Genomic DNA, 18,445 nt, shown 5'->3' with positions numbered 1-18,445 from the left:
TTTATTTTTTTTAAATAATGAGTTGTAAATTACCGATTTTCTAAAATATGACTTGGAAATATTGTATGATTTCTTAGAAACAAGTTTCAATATAAATGAGCATAATAGTGTTGTCTGGTTCATGTAAGTATCTATTAATCTCATCCTACCTGTCACCAAAATCTTTTTGTATTATAATTTAGTTTAATGCACCACCATCTTTATTAGGGAATTCTTAGGACATATTCTTTATGTTGCAATTTTAAAATGATTATGAGAGAGTCTTAAATTATGTCTTTTTTCACTCCTAAGACTAGTGCATAGTGAATAAACATGATCATCAGTCATTTTGAACATTTGTAAATACATCTGTGGAATAGAACCCATGAGATGAGACTCTTCTGTTAAAATAAACTCGGGTTCATGCTCTCTGGATATTGCCAAGTCTCTCAACATCAGGGATTTTACCATTCACATCTATGTTCCTTGCACCAAAATATGACAGGATCTATTCCTGGTAGAGATTTATCTATACCCTATTATTACTGAAGTACATTGTTTTTACAGATATAATTTAATCTGTAAGAGAACTTTTCTTTTGTAATTTTTAGTCCATATACCCATTAGAATTAATTATGTATTGTAAAATGAATAGGATTTAAATATACACATATATTACTCTGGTAACCCATCTGACTTGAAAGAAACCATCACCATGTAAAGTTCCCTTCTTTTTTCCCCTCAATTCCTCATCTCTAAGCAGCCACCTTTTAATTTTGATCACCATTTTTCTGTTGTAGATATTTTCCTGTTGTAGATAGAGCTTTTATAGATGGAATCACATGGTTGAATCATATGGATGAATTTCTTCATTTTTACTTTGATGCTTTTTAGATGTGTCTTATTCCAAGTGTTAATTGCTCATTCACTTTTATTTCTCAGTTCTATTACATTGTATGGATACCAAAATCTTTTACTAAGTTTTCTGTTTAGAAATATTTAGATAGCATTTAATTTCTTATGTCACCTTGGGTCTTCATCTTAATGTCACTCTAGATAGATAAAGGATAGATTTAAGCAAAGTATCTTATTACTTTCTTATTTTAAAACATTGATTTTGTATTATTGGCTTATAAGAGTGCATATGTGTGTGCATAAATACATATATATATGTGTGTGTGTGTATGTGTGTGTCCTAAGTACAGCACCTTTACTAGCTGTATTAGGAGTAGCATATCCCATTATATTTATTTTATAAGTATCTTTTACTAGTGCAATCTTTAACATGTTGGTGTTAAATTTTTTTGCCTTTAGTTTTTGATCCTCACCTTAATATTTATTACTTAATCTAATATCTTAGATATCTAAACGATATCTAATAAGAAAGAAACCTCTCTCTTCTAGGAGTCTGAAACATTTAGCATTCACATTAATATTATAACCCATATCAAATTAATACAGCATGGGATAAAGTTAGACATTCATCTTTTTATATACATAATCCAGTTTCCCTAGTACAATTAGTTGAAAAATGATTATCCTTTGTCTGTTGAGCTACTGTGACACATTCATTGAAAATAAATTGCTTTGTCAAAAATGGGTGTTTTCATAGACTATTTATTCTATTCTATTGATTTATTTTCTATTGCTTCCCCCTCTGGATTGTTGTATGGCAATATCTCCAGCTTTCTCTCCTTTGCGACGTTATTTTCATTGTGTGATATCTTTTTATTTCTTTGTAAATTATTCAGTTTGCCTATTTGTAATTGATCATTCAGCAACATTGAGGTTTTGCCACAATAGTGTAGCACATATCTCCAATTTGGAAGAATTCTTTATTGTTCACAAATTGTTCATTGTCTGTAGGCAACATCAACAGCATAAGCATGAAAACATACAAGAAGAAAGATGGAAGGTGGTTGGGTCAGTGACATTGCTGAATACAGCATCAACCAGGAGAGTCTACCTTCTGAACTTTATGATATACATAGAAATTAGACTTTAAGTATATTTAGACTGTCGATTTAGACGGGCTTCAGATGATTCTAGTCACTATCATAACTCGTGTATAATTAAAGTATTTAGATAATTCATGTGTACAGCCATACCACCCTGAATGCGCCCGATCTCGTCTGACAATTCACACATTTCACTTCCCCTGAGACAAGAGTAGAACTATTATGATGTCATTTTTCTTTAATTATTTATTGCAAAGGATGTATAGGGCAGATGATGAGGCTGTCCAAAAACTATAAAATATATTAGATATAATAAGAGACTATTAAAAAGGAAGAAGTAAATATATTTGTAATTTTTTAAAACCAGTCAGTAGTAATTAGTTTAGCTAATTATTAACAAACCATTAATCGTGACCTGTTGGTCACATAAAATACTGTTGTTTATTGATATCTAAAAGTGTCAGTTAACATTAAACTGATATTGATAAAAATAAGATCTTAAGCATTTAAAATTAAGGCACAGGTTAACTTTAGAATAATTAAAATGTGTGTAAGAGGAGTTGTATGAAATATCACAAGGAACTAATATAGTATGCCTGCATGTGTTTTCTTCTGGAGTGTGTTATGTGTCTAATTCATTGAGTTTCATTTATTTGGATTTTAGAGCATGGAGTCGATAATAAATAGCTTGTTCACAAATACAAGTCTTTTCCTGAGATAATCTTCTGAATGCTTTGTGTGTGTGTATATATATATATTATATATGTGTGTATATATATATATATATATTAGAATCACACAAGTTCTTTTTAAAAAATTCCAGTGACATACATACTCATTATAACACAAAAACATTTGTTGGTTTCATGAATGGCCTATAACTGCTTTAGAGTCTTTCCCTATACAAGAAGTCTATTTAAACACTCCCATACAATAGCAAGGAATAATAAAATAACTTCTCCCAAATCTCCCAAAGTGGTCTATCTTGATATAGACACAGGAAATGTATTCTCTTGTCTTGCACGTGGAATTTCAATGCCTAAGAGACTTAACACACCCACAACTTGCTTGTGGCTGGGAAAATGAAGGTCTGCATAGATTCTCTCAGGGCCAATAAAAACCCCAACAAGAGAGTGTTAGGAATAGAGTTTAATAAAGGGAGAGGCAAAGCATGAAGGCCACAGGCCTTAACAGCCAGTTCCCTAGACTGAGGGAAGAGAGAGATAAGGCTAAGATTGGGACCAGGGCAAGGAGTCAGCCAGGAAAAAGATCAGACAAAAGGAAAAAGTAGGAGAGGCAACAAAAGGCAGCAGAAGCAGGGATTCTAGCAAATAGTTTCTCCAACAATTCAGCAATGACCACCTAGCAGAAATAATTCTGGCAGGGCCCCTCTCGCCTCTTCCACCCCTGTACTTTAGCTTATATATCCAGGCCTAAATATCCAGTTTATAAACAAAAGGATAAAACCAATGTAGTTTCTGTGGTTATGATTAGTGGTTATATTAGTGGTTATGATATCCACTAATTTCTACCAGGCAGACAGTAGTCAATGGCAGCAAAGAAACATTTCCCAGTATGCTGGTCTGTTCCAGAACTCCTTAAAAAATTCCTTATCTCCACTAGCATCCGACCAGAGGAAAGCAAAGAAATCACAGACAGGAAATGTATCACCCCCAAACCTCTTGAGAGTCATTGTTTCTGAAATCTAATATTATGGGGAACTCAGTTCTTTAGGTTTTACTGTACTTGCTATATCAGTTGGTAGAATTCAGTGCTATTGATGTTTGTTGGACCCTCTTTCAACAGATGTTGATCTTCTTGCTTTATTGACTTTCTGTGGTTTAATACTCAGCACATTTCGTTCTTCATCAAATAAATCTTTATCAATAACAGTCCTTTGGGAAAGATGAGTAGTAAATGATGTGCTTCTCCATCTCACACTCCATGCTTTTGGAAGATTTAGTCAAAAGAGAAATGTTTGTTCTTGCTTTTTCATCCATATACACTTATACAACTATCGGAGTTATTCTCTTTAAAATCCAAGAAAATTTTAGGTCAAACATATTCATATATGTTTTTACTCATACATATTCTATTTTACTATATTCATATAATATGTTAATTTTTGTCTCCTTCAAAAACTAGAACTTTTGGGGTTAACTCCAATCATCCTTCTCTTTCTTCCATTAATCTCAACCCCATGTATTTCTAGCCAATTAACTTTATTCATATAATTGCTTCCCACTTGTGCTGGTGTGTATCCCCAGTATCTCTTCTATTCCCAGTGACCAAAAGCCAGCATCATATTTTTAATCTGAAGGTGCATAAGCCTTGAACTTAGATAAACATTTAGCAAGTACCCTCAGCAAGATCACAGATATTGTGGCCAGCTTGGAGATGATAAATATTTGACTTGGAAACGGATCTCTCAAAAAAAGACTATAAGCTTCCACTATGAGTATCCTTTCTGGTGGTGAAGTTAACATATCTTAGTCTATAAAACCCATAAAAGTTAACACTATGATAGCCATGCTATCTAGTTGACAATAAAAAGTTTTTTTCTTAGAGAGAATAAACACCAGGTTATTTTTTTTTTCACAAAGATTATTGGGTTTTAAGTCATACAATTCAACCCAAAGGTGCAAACTATTGGGTAGATCAATTTTCACTTGGTTTACCATCCATTGATATCATCCAATGCAATAATATTTCAATGAATGAAGCTGTCACTGTAAGGTGCCCAATTTCCACAGAGTCCAACTAGTACCTTGATCAAGATAGCATTTTTCCTGGGACTTTTCTGAACATCTCCACACTTTCATCATTTATCTTTCTGAAGGGACAACAAATAGGAGCTCAGAGCTTGAATTCGCCAGCAACAGAAATGGGTGTTAAAAAGTTCACTGAAGGGGCCGGGAAGGTGGCGCTAGAGGTAAGGTGTCTGCCTTACAAGTGCTAGCCAAGGAACGGAAAGCAGTTCGATCCCCCGGCGTGCCATATGGTCCCTCCAAGCCAGGGGCGATTTCTGAGCACATAGCCAGGAGTAACCCCTGAGCATCAAACGGGTGTGGCCCAAAAACCAAAAATTGTTAATTAGATAGATAGGTGGAATTAATCATTAGCTTTCAGAGACCAGTGATCACATTATGGAGAAGAAAAGTGGAAGAAAAGTAGATAGAAGGATAACATGGAAATGGGAATAATAGAACAACCCAGTGGCTTTAATAGTTGTAGATTAGCACCAGAATACCCTGCCAGGTTGAAAAGGAAGTCTCAGTTTATTAAGAAATTTCTAAGACATAGAAATATGTCTTAATATCTATATTCTCTCTTCAAAAGTAGGCACCCAACCAACTTTATGAATGTCATTTTAGTATTAAGGGGGCAATCTACCCATTTCTAGGGGGAAGTCAAGCTTGATGTATGAATTGTGCATTAATTCTTTGTTATGGGTAAAGGGATAACAGCAATTTAGAGCTGATAATGTATACAAAAAGAAAGTTTATTCCCATCTGATTTCCACTGCCTCTCTGAAATTTTTGCAGCAACTATATAAACAGTGAATGTACTGCATGTACATTTTAAAAATCTATACGAAACTTTCGAACAGTTCCTCATTAGTATAGACAGGTCTGTAGTTCAGATATTAATTTTCCTCCTATCTTGATGTGAATCGATGCTGGTCCCCTTCTTGTTGCCATTATTTATGACCTTCTGAAAAGTGGACCCTTGGAAATTAAAACCGAACAATGATTTCACATTTAAAATGTTAGTGTTCAGCCTGGCTGTTACTGCACATTATAATTTTTCGTTACTATTTTCATATAAATAGTTGTGTCTGCAGCGAATTGGTTATGAAATGTGGCTTCTCTTCCCCCAGAACTGCTTGTTGAATAATATGAATAGATGTTTTCATATAATTGGGACTAATACATAGAAATATATTTCTATGATTTGACATCTGGTGAATTGTAAGGTACTTGGGGAAGCAAATCCTGAATGTCACTTGGCAGTGTTTTATGTGCATTAAATTCATTCTCTTTGCTAAGATTTCAGTTGGAAAAAGAAATGTGTGTTAAACTCTCATAATCTTTGACAAAAATCACAATGCCTTTTGAACGATGTGATTTGTTTTTCAAACTCAAGTTTGTGAAAATATTTAATGATGCCTGGTGCTCTTTAAAAATAACTTTAAATATGGATTGAATTGTCCACAGAGTTCTGTTTAAAATGAAGTGCTAAATATTGGATGATGTAGGGTCAAATTAAATCCTAGAAGTGGGATTAAAATCAGGAAAATTACATTAGAATTTGTATTAGAATATATGAAGATCTTTTAAATTGAATGTGTGATAAAATGTGCCATAGCTTGTTAACTCTATACATACATATATGGGGTTATCAATGCCAGAGTCTGTGAGACCCTAGACCTGCTGGTGGCCAAACAGGCAAAACTGGCAAATGCTTTTCTTTAAGCCTATTTCAATAAACAGTGGGGATAGAGAGGCCAGAGATTTTATAGCACACCCCTAGGCCTGGAAAGGGAGAAAGAGGGAAAGAGAGCTGGGTTTGGGACCAAGGTAAGGTTATATTAAGGGCTAGGTAGAAAGAACAGGTAAACAAGGTAAAAGGATAAACTGTCCAGGAAAATATCGCTGAGTCCTGTAGAAATCAGAGAGCAAGCCACAACAAGGATTAGAAACTGTTCACCAGTTCTCTGCTTCACCAACTGCCACTTACGACTCTCACTTTATAATTCCCAACTCTAATTCCCACCCCAAGTGGGGTTTTAAAACCCCAGCTAATGACATTTGGTTAAGATCTTTCTTAAAGGGATGAACTCCATTTATGGCTGGTATTACAGGGGTTATACGGTAGTTTAGGGCAAGAATATGCATGTATATTAAAGCAAGAATCTCAGTGAAATGAAATTATCATCAAAGATGATAGTGAAAATTTCCCAAATGAATTTAGGGAAAAGTCTAACATATAATTAAAACTATTATATTAAGAAAGCTGGTATTTCTGAATAGGAAAGATATATTGCCACTGTTGTTTTAATTATATTTTGCTCCTCTTTGACATAATTTTAAGAAATAGTCTCTTCTGCAGCACTCAAAAGAAGCATGAACCACGAGCAGTATCCCCACAACAAAGTCATTGAATAAGACAAGCCATCTTCATAACACTTAGTCTTAAGTTATACTTAGTACTTACACTGGTGAGCTAGATTTGATGAAACTATGAAAGCAGGGCAATGTGATCATTCAAAGCTTAATCTTCTTTATTGATATTTTTCTGTCTCACAAAGGTGAGAAGGGAATTCATACTGCGGTACTAAAATAACCAGCAGTCCAACTTCTATGAAAAATCAAAGTAAACCCTCTGGAAGCACAGATATTAGTATGTAAGGGAATCTACTTACTTGAGTAAATTTAGCAAATACTGTTTCTTTGCTTCATCTCCTTAATGATAGAGGCATTATCATTCAGGTATCAAGCAGAAACTTTTACTAAGACCATGCCTCCCTAGATAACTCATTTCAATGATTAAAAGAGAATTGAGAACCCCAATTTTCTTTTTGTTATCTTCATTTTGTGATTGTTTTTTATTTTGATTTTCCTTCTCTCTTATCTTTATTATTTGCTTTTCTACTAGTTTAGGTTTAGCTTACATTATTTTCTTAGTTCCTTATCAAATAAAGTTAGATATAAAGCTTGTTACTTGGATTATGGTGAAGATGTGTGTGTGTGTGTGTTTGCAAAGTAGTAAGTTTTCTATTACACAGAGTATAAAATCACTGTCTTTCTTTCATCCTACTTATATGGTAGAGCTCTGTGGCTCATTGACTACTCGTTGCAAGTTTGTGCTTTAAAATATCATAAGTATCACTTTTCCTCAACCCAGACACTCATTTCTTTTCTCTCTTTTTGAATTTTAATCAAAGTGGATTACAAATCTTTCACAGTAATATTTTAGGTACATAGTGATATTGAATCAGGGGCATTCCCACTGCCACGGTTGTCCTCCCTCCACCCCTATTCCCAGCATGCATCCCATTTCTTAGAACTATAATTGTAAGGTAATAAAAAATTATATGAGAAGTTGGGAAGCTCTTGTTACATGTTATTTAGTTCCTGTGTTAAGACCCTCCAGTCCTTTAAATAATTCACTGCCATAGTTATTAGTTACTTATCATACAGTTGTAATCACAATCAAATAATACCATTTATATTTTAATAAAATAGTAAAACATGACAAATAAGAGTCATCAACATAATCACTTAAAAATGTCAAAATTCCTGAACTGATTTCCATTCTACCTTCTCTTGCCTTCATTGGAACATGTTAGTCTTCCTATCCTAAACATACAGCATATATTAGAAATGGTATGCATGAAATAGAAATAAAAAACAAGAAGACATGCTTAATATTTTGAAGTCCAATTTTAAAAATATAACCACAGCAATAATTGGGTATTCTTCCTATAGAGGTTCTGTTATATTGATAAGCTGCATTAATCCCCTTAAGATATTTATGTACAAAGAACCAGAGGTTTCGTTAACGAAAGCAAAACTACTCACCCATTACCTTTGATCAATTGCTTTGCAGTCACTTTCATTAGACTGTTTAACTTGAGCCACAATTAGATTTTATCCTTTTCAGAGATAAAGCAGATTCCTCCACTATTAATTAGTCTGACTAAAGTTGGTTGCAAGATGGATGTTACACACCTTCCACTGATGACCCACCTCAGCAAAACAGAAGACTTCTCATTTGAGAAGCAAATATTGTAACTCTAATCATGAAAACTTGGGTTTCTTCCTCGAGCAGGTGTGCAGGAACTCAGAAAATGCTTTCAGGTGTGTTTCTGAAATATTCTGCTCCCTGTGAACCACACTGCAGACCAGAAAAAGAAGATAAATTCACAGTTGCTCTGCTTTTTTGCAGGACTAGGAGTCTTTACACAAAATTTGCAAATGGATTATCATGGAAATCATGTCTGAATAATGCTTTATTAAAATATCCTTGCCTCCTGGTTAAAGTGATGAAATAAAAGGGATCAATTTCTAGTGAGCTTTCATTTTAGAGGCAAGAAAAGCAACTCAAGAAAGAATCTGAATCCTGGATAATTATAACCTCAGAAATAACCCTTGATGCTTGCCTATTCTTTAAACTCATCTGCTGTTCGTCTTTAAGAAAGACTCCAATAGACATTAAAAGTTGACCACATGCAAATTTTTACCTGCTCTACGAGGTCTCTGACCTCACAGCTTTAGATTTCAAAAGATTTAAATAAAACTGGAATGACACAAGTAGCCAAAGTAAATTCATTTAAATTTTTGGACATCATCAACATTAAAGTTTTTATGTTTCAAAAGCTATTTTGGGGCTCTCTAGAAAAATAGAGCCAGTGGATTTATTTTGAGAGATTGGCCCATCCACTGAGGAGGTCAAGAAGTCTGATAATTGAGGTTGGAATGATAGCACAGCAGGTAGATAGGGCATATGTTTTGCATGCAGCTGACCTAAAATTTATCCTCAGCATCCCATATGGACCCCCTGAGACTGCCAAGAGTGATTCCTGAGCACAGAGCCAGGAGTAACCCCTGAGTGCTAATGGGCATGGAAAAACAAACAAACAAAAATCACCAAAATCTGATATTCTGCCCTCTGTAAGTTGGAGGCCCTAGATGTGATTCCAACTCACATCCAAAGTGCTTGAGGTCAAAATCCTAAGACTTGAGCATCTGAAGTATAGTTGCCTGAAGGCAGAAAAAAAAAAAAAGAAGCCCCAGCCACAGTGATCAATGCCCCCTCTTTCTGCCATATTTTTTTTCAGCTATACAATAAGGTTCAGCAATGATGGGGAAACCTTAAAATGTCCCTACACTGAAGCAATGTAAAGATGATGTTGCCACTTTCAAAAGCAGTCTGAATATCCTGCAGAAAGCCTACCACATGGCCCAGCAATTACATTTCTAGGCATCTATCCCAAAGAAAGACCAGAAAAATAGTATAGTGATTAATGAACTTGTCTTGCACATAATCAACCCTGATTTGATCCCCACCACCACATACACTTCCCTGAGTGTATGTCAGTACATAGCCAGGAATAGAACCTCAGCACCACTAGGGTGGCCCATCCGCCATGCAAACACCCCCAAAAAGAAAACTTATGACCGTAGACTACATAAAACTTGGACATGAATGAGCACAGATGCACTATTGGTAAGAGACATAATCTGGAAACCACCCAAATACCCAACTCTGGTATGAAAAAATAAGATGGATTGTTATTCAAGAAGATAGAATGAGTACTGATGGACACCATAAACCATGTTCAATGAAAGTGACATGTCACAAAGGGTGCTATATTGTATGCAGGTAATCATATAAACTTTGCAAAATAAGCAAACCATAGAAACAGTGAGTAAATGTGGTCTTGGTCTGTTTTGGTAAATTTGAGAATGCCTGCTAAAGGAGGTTGTGTTTTCTAAATTGAAGTAGTATTTGCATTATAAATAAATTTCAGGTGTGCATCACTGAAATCCTCATATGTATAGACTATGTTGAGTTTGTCACTAAAAACCCTACTTGTGTCCTTCGTTACAACTACCCCTTGGCCCCAGTTTCCCCACTTCCTTCCCACGTCCCTTCTGTCTAGTACTAATTAGTCTCACAGTCCAATGTTTATTTTTACTTACTTCACCTGTTTGTTTTCTTGGTATATGTTTGAGTAAAATCATATGGTGTTTGGGTTTTCCTTTCTTTTTTTTTTTGAGCTGATGAAAGTCACTAAAAGTAGTTTAGTAAATGACTACTCTTCTCTGTGAATATTCCCAGACCTAGGGAATATACATTTGTGTAGGTGAATTAGATGATAAATGAACAGTATGTCAATAAAACTACTATCAAAAATTTTGTCTTCCCTTTGGTGGATGTTGTTTTCTTTATTGTGATAACTGTGGGTCACACACATTCTTAGTTATAGGACTTATCAGGACTCACATCCGACTTGGGCTCCCACATGATGCTCAGTACAGTTTCACACTTGAGTTTGGAGTGCTTCTACATTCTGACTGTGGTACCTCAGTAATCATTTAATTCGTTGAAGCATTGGATATCTAAGCAACAAGATGCATCAGGGTGTATGTGACCATCACAGGGGCTTGAACTTATGGCCTTAAATTTTCAAGGTAGATATTTTTGCATTCAAGCCACACCCTGAAACCAAGCTTAGAATCAAACCTAGACTGGTCACATGCAAGGCAAGTGCTTTATCCATTGTATTATCTTTTAGCCCCCTGAGTGCTGCAGGCATCTTGTGTCTCAGCATCTCCCAGTGGGGACGAAATCCTTCACGAAAGGAAAGCGGGCACATGAACGGATGAATATGAAATATAAAATAATGAGACCACACAAAATAAATTGTATGGGGACCCGTGCCTTCAATAGACATGAGACAATTTTACTCTCCAGGCTGGGAGTATATAAAGGGTAAAGAGACAGTCATATCATGAAAGGAATGCCCACATTTGTTTCTTTCAAAATACAGGAACTATCATGTACATTGTTTGATTTTAAAACAAATACACATGGCTTTAGGTGGTTTGTAATCTTCGAATAGAAAAGAGTTCAGTTAGGAGACAAAGGATAAAAGGAAGGCTAATTTCTTACATGTCAAAGTAGTTCCTGGCCCTAGGTGTCATTACTGATGTAAATAAAGGGATAGCAGGAATCCTGGTTTCCTTCCTAATAACAAATATCCTTAACCTGAAGGAATAGTTTTCTTGCTAGGGGTAAGGCCAACTTCCTATGGTCTGGTAATAGATAGAGAAAAAAATTACAAACGTGTACGCAGGAAAGAGGCTGAAGGAGGCTGAGGATTGGTTTGAGCAAAGTAAAGGGTACATTAGGCTCAGAAGTTTTAACAGCAAAGTGTAGATATCGCAAGGTTTTATGGCTTAGCAGATGATACTTTGTAATTATCCTGCTTACTGTGCCCTTAGAATTTTTTGTAGGCACTGCAGCAGTTTCTGTTTTATGGCACTTAGCCTGACTTTTATTAGTTTGTTCCTTTGAATTCTCAAGAGGGGGGGCTTGGCCGTGGAATTTAGTGGGCAGAGGACAGACAACTATAGATTTAGGAGGGGGGGGGAACGCCTGAAAGGCAGAAACCTGTGAATTAAGAGAAGCAGCTTGTTTTTGAAGGCTTAAGATTTGTTTAAGATTTTTAATTTGGCCAAGTAGTTTCATATCTATAGCTTTAAGAGGGGGAGCGGTGAGAGGAGGGAATCTGCCATGGTTAGGGACTGAGCGTTCTCCGCGGTGGAGGCTGCTGAGCAGGCGGGGGAAGACTTTCTCCATTAGGGAGAAAGACAGGAAAGGTAGCGCTGGTTTTTGAGCCAAGAGCATTATCAAGTTTGTTAGAGAGGTGAGAGACCATGGATGTAATTGTGGTGAGTTGGGAACTCAAGTCAGAAAAAGGGGGGGGGGGAGGGAGAAAGCAGCAACAGTTTGTTGCCGGTGTGGGGGAGCTGCTGGAATGCTGGCTTTGGGGAGCGACTTCCAGGCACGGAGGGCAGCAAGAGCCATGTTGGCAAGCTGGGACCTGGAAAGTGTGTGCTGTACCTTTAAGGTATGAAAAGAGGCGAGGCCAGCTATAAGAGCTTAGAGATTAGGATTCCTGCCTATTTGCAGGGGCTTTGCAGCGGAAAAAAAAGTTAACTTCCCAAGAGACAAAGAGTTCAGCTTTTAGATTCTAAGCAGGAGAGCGTGTAAGGGGCTTGGGGGCCATAGGAGGTTACGGCTTGAAACGGCTCTTTGAGGCTTTTCCAATTAAAGGCTTTGTATTGTTGCAATTGCTGGCTAAGGAGGGGAGGGTGGTGAAACAGGGACGGAGCTGAAGCTAGGGAAGTGAAGGGCTGTTTAGGATTTTGCACAGAGGGTGCAGCGGCAGAAGTAAAGATGAAGGGTTAGAAGAGGAAGGAAACTGAGAGACAGAGTCAGAGCGAGAGGGAGCCCAGGAACACTAGATTTCTGGTAAACATCATGAACAAACATTAAAAAATTACAAATATCTTTTTTGGTAACCTCTATATGTCTGGCTTTCAACTCAGACTGTATATATTTAATGAATTTAAGTTCAGTACTCAACGAAACACCCATGGAAGTGAAGCCAACGGGCGAAGCCCCAAGAGCCAATCAGGGGCGGTGATCAGAACGACTGAAAAAACTGCAGTTTAAATATTTGATTAAGGCTAACTCGTTTCAACGCCTACCCTGATGAGGTATATCCTGCGATTTACGAAACAGCTCCGGACTCGCCGACCCGTAGTCGTTCGGAGTGTGGCGGTGGTCTTCGAGCCCAGCGTTGGGCGCCAAAATGCGGGGTCCTGAAGCCCCCCAGGGGGGCCCGGCCAGCAGGAATTAGCTGGGAAGACTTCTCAGACAACCGCACTCCTATTTTGCTAGGTAGAAGAACAACCACACCTGTAAAAATCTGAGAGAGGTTAATAATAAAGACCCAAGGCAATGTCTCACTGCTCAAGGGCAACTTTATTTGGCTACAGCTCCTTCTTATATAGAGAAGGAGAAGGGGGCAGTACAAGGGTGATGTCAATCACACTTTTGGCATGAAAATTACTTCATTATTCCAAATAAGGCAAGTGGGCAATACTTCTTGCAGTATCCATGGAAACATCTTGTGACCTTCTAGCTGCATTCCTAATTGCTTGACTATCAGGAGGTGGTGCAAGATGTGCTTGCCTCAGTGATCTTGAACAGACAATGTAGCATATACACAATAATGAATGTCTTGTAAACTCAGGGATATGGTTAAGGGAGTAAGGCCTCTTTTCTGGGAATGGTACTGGGCTGTGTTGCTCTCCTCCGGGCTACAAGATTAATTATCTCTTGCAGCTGCACATTCCTTTCTCTATAGCTCAAAAACTTACAGCAAGACTGCAAAATAGCTTTTAGGTGAAAAGCTGGAATATGGCAGAAAGAACAGCAAAATGGCCTCAAACAAGTCAGTCCCCAACAGTAAATAGCCTAATTCTACACAGGCCAAACCTGTTTGTTAGCAGGTATTCAAAGTGATAGGGAAAGTCCCTGTGGCAAAGTCATCCTGCTGAGGTGCTCAAAGACAAGGAGAGATGACAATGTCTTGAAGATGCTATGTTTAGACTTGGCCTTTAGAAGTAGGGGCCAGTGTGGTGCCACTAGAGGTAAGGTGCCTGCCTTGCAAGAGCTAGCCAAGGAAGGACTCTTGTTCGATCCCCCAGCATCCCATATGGTCCCCCCCAAGCCAAGGGCAATTTCTGAGTGCTTATCCAGGAGTAATCCCTGAGCATCAAATGGGTGTGGCCCGAAAAACCAAAAAAAAAAAAAAAAGAAGTAAATAGGCTGACAGAAAGAGACCAAGCCTGTCTTACTTGGTGTGGAAATTTCTCTGGGAAAAGGAATTTGATAGAAGCCCTATTTCGGCCTGTAATTTTTACAAGGGAGAGAATGTGCCAAATAATAAGAAATTGTGATGTCACTATCATGTCATAAATATCAGAAATATTGCCAGTAATCCAATTGGGCCTGCTGGCTAAATATTTCTCGGGGGAATATCAGCTCACTGCACCAGGAAAGTCTATTGACACTTCTGGTGGGCTAGTTTTCCCTATAATGGAGACATCTAGCTGCATGACGTGACACCTGAGCTATTTTTTTCGATTAGTAAAATTATGGTAACAACCTAATTAGACTAATTAAAAAATAAGACAAATTAATAATCTGCTATTAATTTGGCCACTATAATTTCATAGATATTAAAAGTATCTTAATGTTATGAAATAATATGGAAGTTTCTCATAAAAAATGTAAAATTACTTTATGCAGTTACAATTCTACTTGTAAGAAAAGAATTAAGAGTCTGCAATGACAGCACAGCAAGTAGTGTATTTGCTTTATACACAGCCAACCTGGTTTGATCCTCAGCATCCCATCTGGTTTCCTGAGCCTGCCAGGAATGATTTCTGAGAACAGAACCAAAAACTGCACCAAAGCAAGACTGGATGGGACCAAAAAGACCAAAAGAAGCAAAATTAGATCACAGAGAGAATCTGTTCATGAAAGTATTACAATAACAAAGACACTGAATCAGTATATATATGCTCATTGATAGATTTCTGATAATTTGCTATATAGACAATGACATTTGATTCCACTTTTTATTTTATTGAAATCATTGTGATTTACAAAGTTCTTCAGAGTTGTGTTTCAGATATAAAATGAATTAGGGCTAATCCCACCACCAGTGTCGCGATCTCCATCCACCATGTCCCCGGAGTATATCCCAATCAACACTCTGTCTTCCAGCCTGTTAGTATAATAGGCTCATTTAAAGTTTAGATTATTCAAGTTTGAATTTCTTGATTCTATTGTTGTTGATTTTGGTTTGGATTTTTAGTTCTGACCTTTTTTTTTTTTATCTCTACCAAACACCTGAGACCATTTTGCCTGTGGCCCCCATTCTTTCATAGTTGTGTTTCTCATCCACTTAGTTTCTTTCCTTCTCGCTATATTCTGGACCAATGGTGTTTGAGACAACTCCCATTTGAACCATTGCATTTCTTCATGCAGTTATTCTAAATACCACATATAATTGATACCATTCTGTTATTACTATTCTTCTGGCTTACTTCATTTAAAATAATATCTTCCAGTTCCATCCACATTGCTGCAAATTGCATGATTGCATTTTTCCTTACAGCTATGTAGTATTCCATTTTATATATATAAGAAATATATATATATATGTATATATATGTGTGTGTGTATATCATATCTTCATGATCCACTTGTCTGTTGTTGGACATCTAGGTTGATTCCAAGTCTTAGTGGTATGTATACATACTTTTGGATGAATGTTTTTCTGTCCTGGAGATAGATATCAAAGGAGGGATTGTTGGGTTATATGGTAGTTCAATTTTGAGTTTATTGAGAATCCTCCATACTGTTTTTCATAGGGGTTGAATCAGGCAGTATCCTACCAGTAGAGGATGAGTTTCTTTTATATCACATCCTTTCCAACAGATTATTCCATTATTTTTGATATATGCCATTCTCACTGGTATGAGATGATCTCTCACTGTTGTCTTGATTTGGATTTCCCTAATTATAAATGATAATGAATGTTTTTTCATGGGTCTGTTTATCTTTTAGTAGTCTTCCTCAGAGAAGTATCTATTCATTTAATCTTCCCATTTTTGATGAGGTTTTTAGGTTTTATGTAATTAACCTTTGTGAGTAATTTATATATCCTAGATATAAAACCTTTATCTGATGTGTTGAGTGCAAAAAGTGAAGGAAACACTTTAAAAGTGAAGGAAATCTTCTATATGCAACAAAATGGCTAAGTTGGTTGGAGGACATTAAACTAAATGAAATAAGCCAGTTCAGTTATATACAAATACTGTATCCAGATATTCTGGGTAGTCTGGGAAAGTCACCCTCATAGAAACAGACTAACTTGAATCCTTCCAGAGACAGGACTAAGAGTAAAATTTGAAGTACCTGTTCTATGGATGAAAATTTCTGCCATGTGCGACAACTAAATTCCAGATATGTATTGTACAACATTGAATCTACACTTTGCAATAATTACTCACACAATCAAAAACTAGTGTTCTTGCCACAATGTAAATCATATTATTTAAGCAAAACAGTAGCATAGAGAAAGCATTGTGACATAGTAGGTAAAAGTTAATTTTAAAAACTTAGAAAAACTCTTACAAATAAACACCAGGTTTTATAATTTTTTGTAATCTGAGTCTACTACTATTTAACTATATTTTGTATTTGGGGCTACATCCAGTGCTCAGGACTTACTCCTTGCCTCTCTGGGCTCAGGGATCATTCCTGGCAGGCTCAGGGAACAAATGGAGTGTTTAGGATCTAAATTGAGTTGGCTGTATGCAAGGGAAGAGCCCTACCCATTGTACTATCAAACTGGCTTGATATTCTCTTTTTACACAATTTTTGTTCACTAGAGATAATCTTCACTTAAAAGGCTCTTTATTTCAGATAAAGAATTTCACTCCTCTTCTAAATATGTGCTATTATAACCATTCCCTAAATATCTCTCTCCTCTTCCATTAATTCCTCTCCATTTTCCTCTCTCTGGTAATCTCAGTTCCAGGGCCAGAGTCTGCTACTATTTTGTTTCTTCTGTTCTTATTTTGCTTGTCTATATCCCACATTGAAGAGCCATCATCCCGGATATATCTACTTTTATAAGCTAAGTCAAGTATGTTTACTAATGGGAAGGGAGAGTTGCTCAGTAATCTGGGGTTTTGATCACTATAATTACTTGGAAGATGAAGCATATGTTTAAAATGCTTCAACTGTTAATATTTCCTCTGCTATGAATTTACTACCTATGTCTCTCCCCATTTTAATTGGGTTATATATCTCTAGGAGACTTACATTGTCACATTTGTGTTGATTAGCTGCTCATACTTTTCAAAGTCTTTTTTTTTATAAGGTTTACCAGTTATCTGTGATATAAGACTTAATCTTTCCTTCTTTCATGGTTTATCGTAGTTTTTCTTTCTCTACTAGACAAAATTTACTTTGGTATTTCAACTGTTTGTCCCATTTGTCTATTTGACTATTTCTATTTCATCTGCCAGATATAGCAACATATAATAATCATCATGACTGACTTTTTTTTTATATATTGGGGTGAATTCCCACTTACCTTTCTTTTCTATTGAGGCAGGCTCTCTAGTCTTCATTTTCTTTCTTCTTTCCTTCCTTCCTTCCTTCCTTCCTTCCTTCCTTCCTTCCTTCTTTCTCCTTCCTTCCTTCTTTCCTTCCTTCCTTCCTTCCTTTCTTTCTTTCTTTCTTTCTTTCTTTCTTTCCTCTTTCTTTCTTTTCTTTCCTCTTTCTTTCTTTCTTTCTTTTCTTTCTTCTTTTCTTTCTTCTTTTCTTTCTCTTTCTTTCTTTCTTTCTTTCTTTCTTTCTTTCTTTCTTTCTTTCTTTCTTTCTTTCTTTCTTTCTTTCTTTCTTTTCTTTCTCTTTCTTTCTTTGTCTCTTTCTTTCCTTCTCTTTCTTTCCTTCTCTTTCTTTCCTTCTCTTTCTTTCTTTCTTTCTTTCTTTTTCTTTCTTTCTTCTTTCTTCCTTCTTCACAAAAATCCTCTGTTATATTCTTGGTTTTATGCTCTGTTCCATGAATTCTAAACTTTTTTTTTTTCAAAATCTCAAGGTAGAATTTCTTTGTTGGTTTTTTAATATGTGCACATGCAAGTTCACATATTCCGCAATATTAAGATATAATTCACACAGGATATACAGCAGTTGATGTTTTATCACATTCACAGTTGCTCTACCACTAACACAATCTTAAAACCTTTACCTTTGTAACATGAAACTATGTACTTATCAATAGGGTCTTTCCATTTTCCCCATCTATTGACATCCCCAGGCATGTCTGTCCTTCCTCAAATACG

The sequence above is a fragment of the Suncus etruscus genome, chromosome 7, assembly GCF_024139225.1.
Source record: "Suncus etruscus isolate mSunEtr1 chromosome 7, mSunEtr1.pri.cur, whole genome shotgun sequence".
NCBI lineage: Eukaryota > Metazoa > Chordata > Mammalia > Eulipotyphla > Soricidae > Suncus > Suncus etruscus.
The sequence above is the reverse complement of the archived record's forward strand: the minus strand, read 5'-3'. Positions refer to the sequence as shown.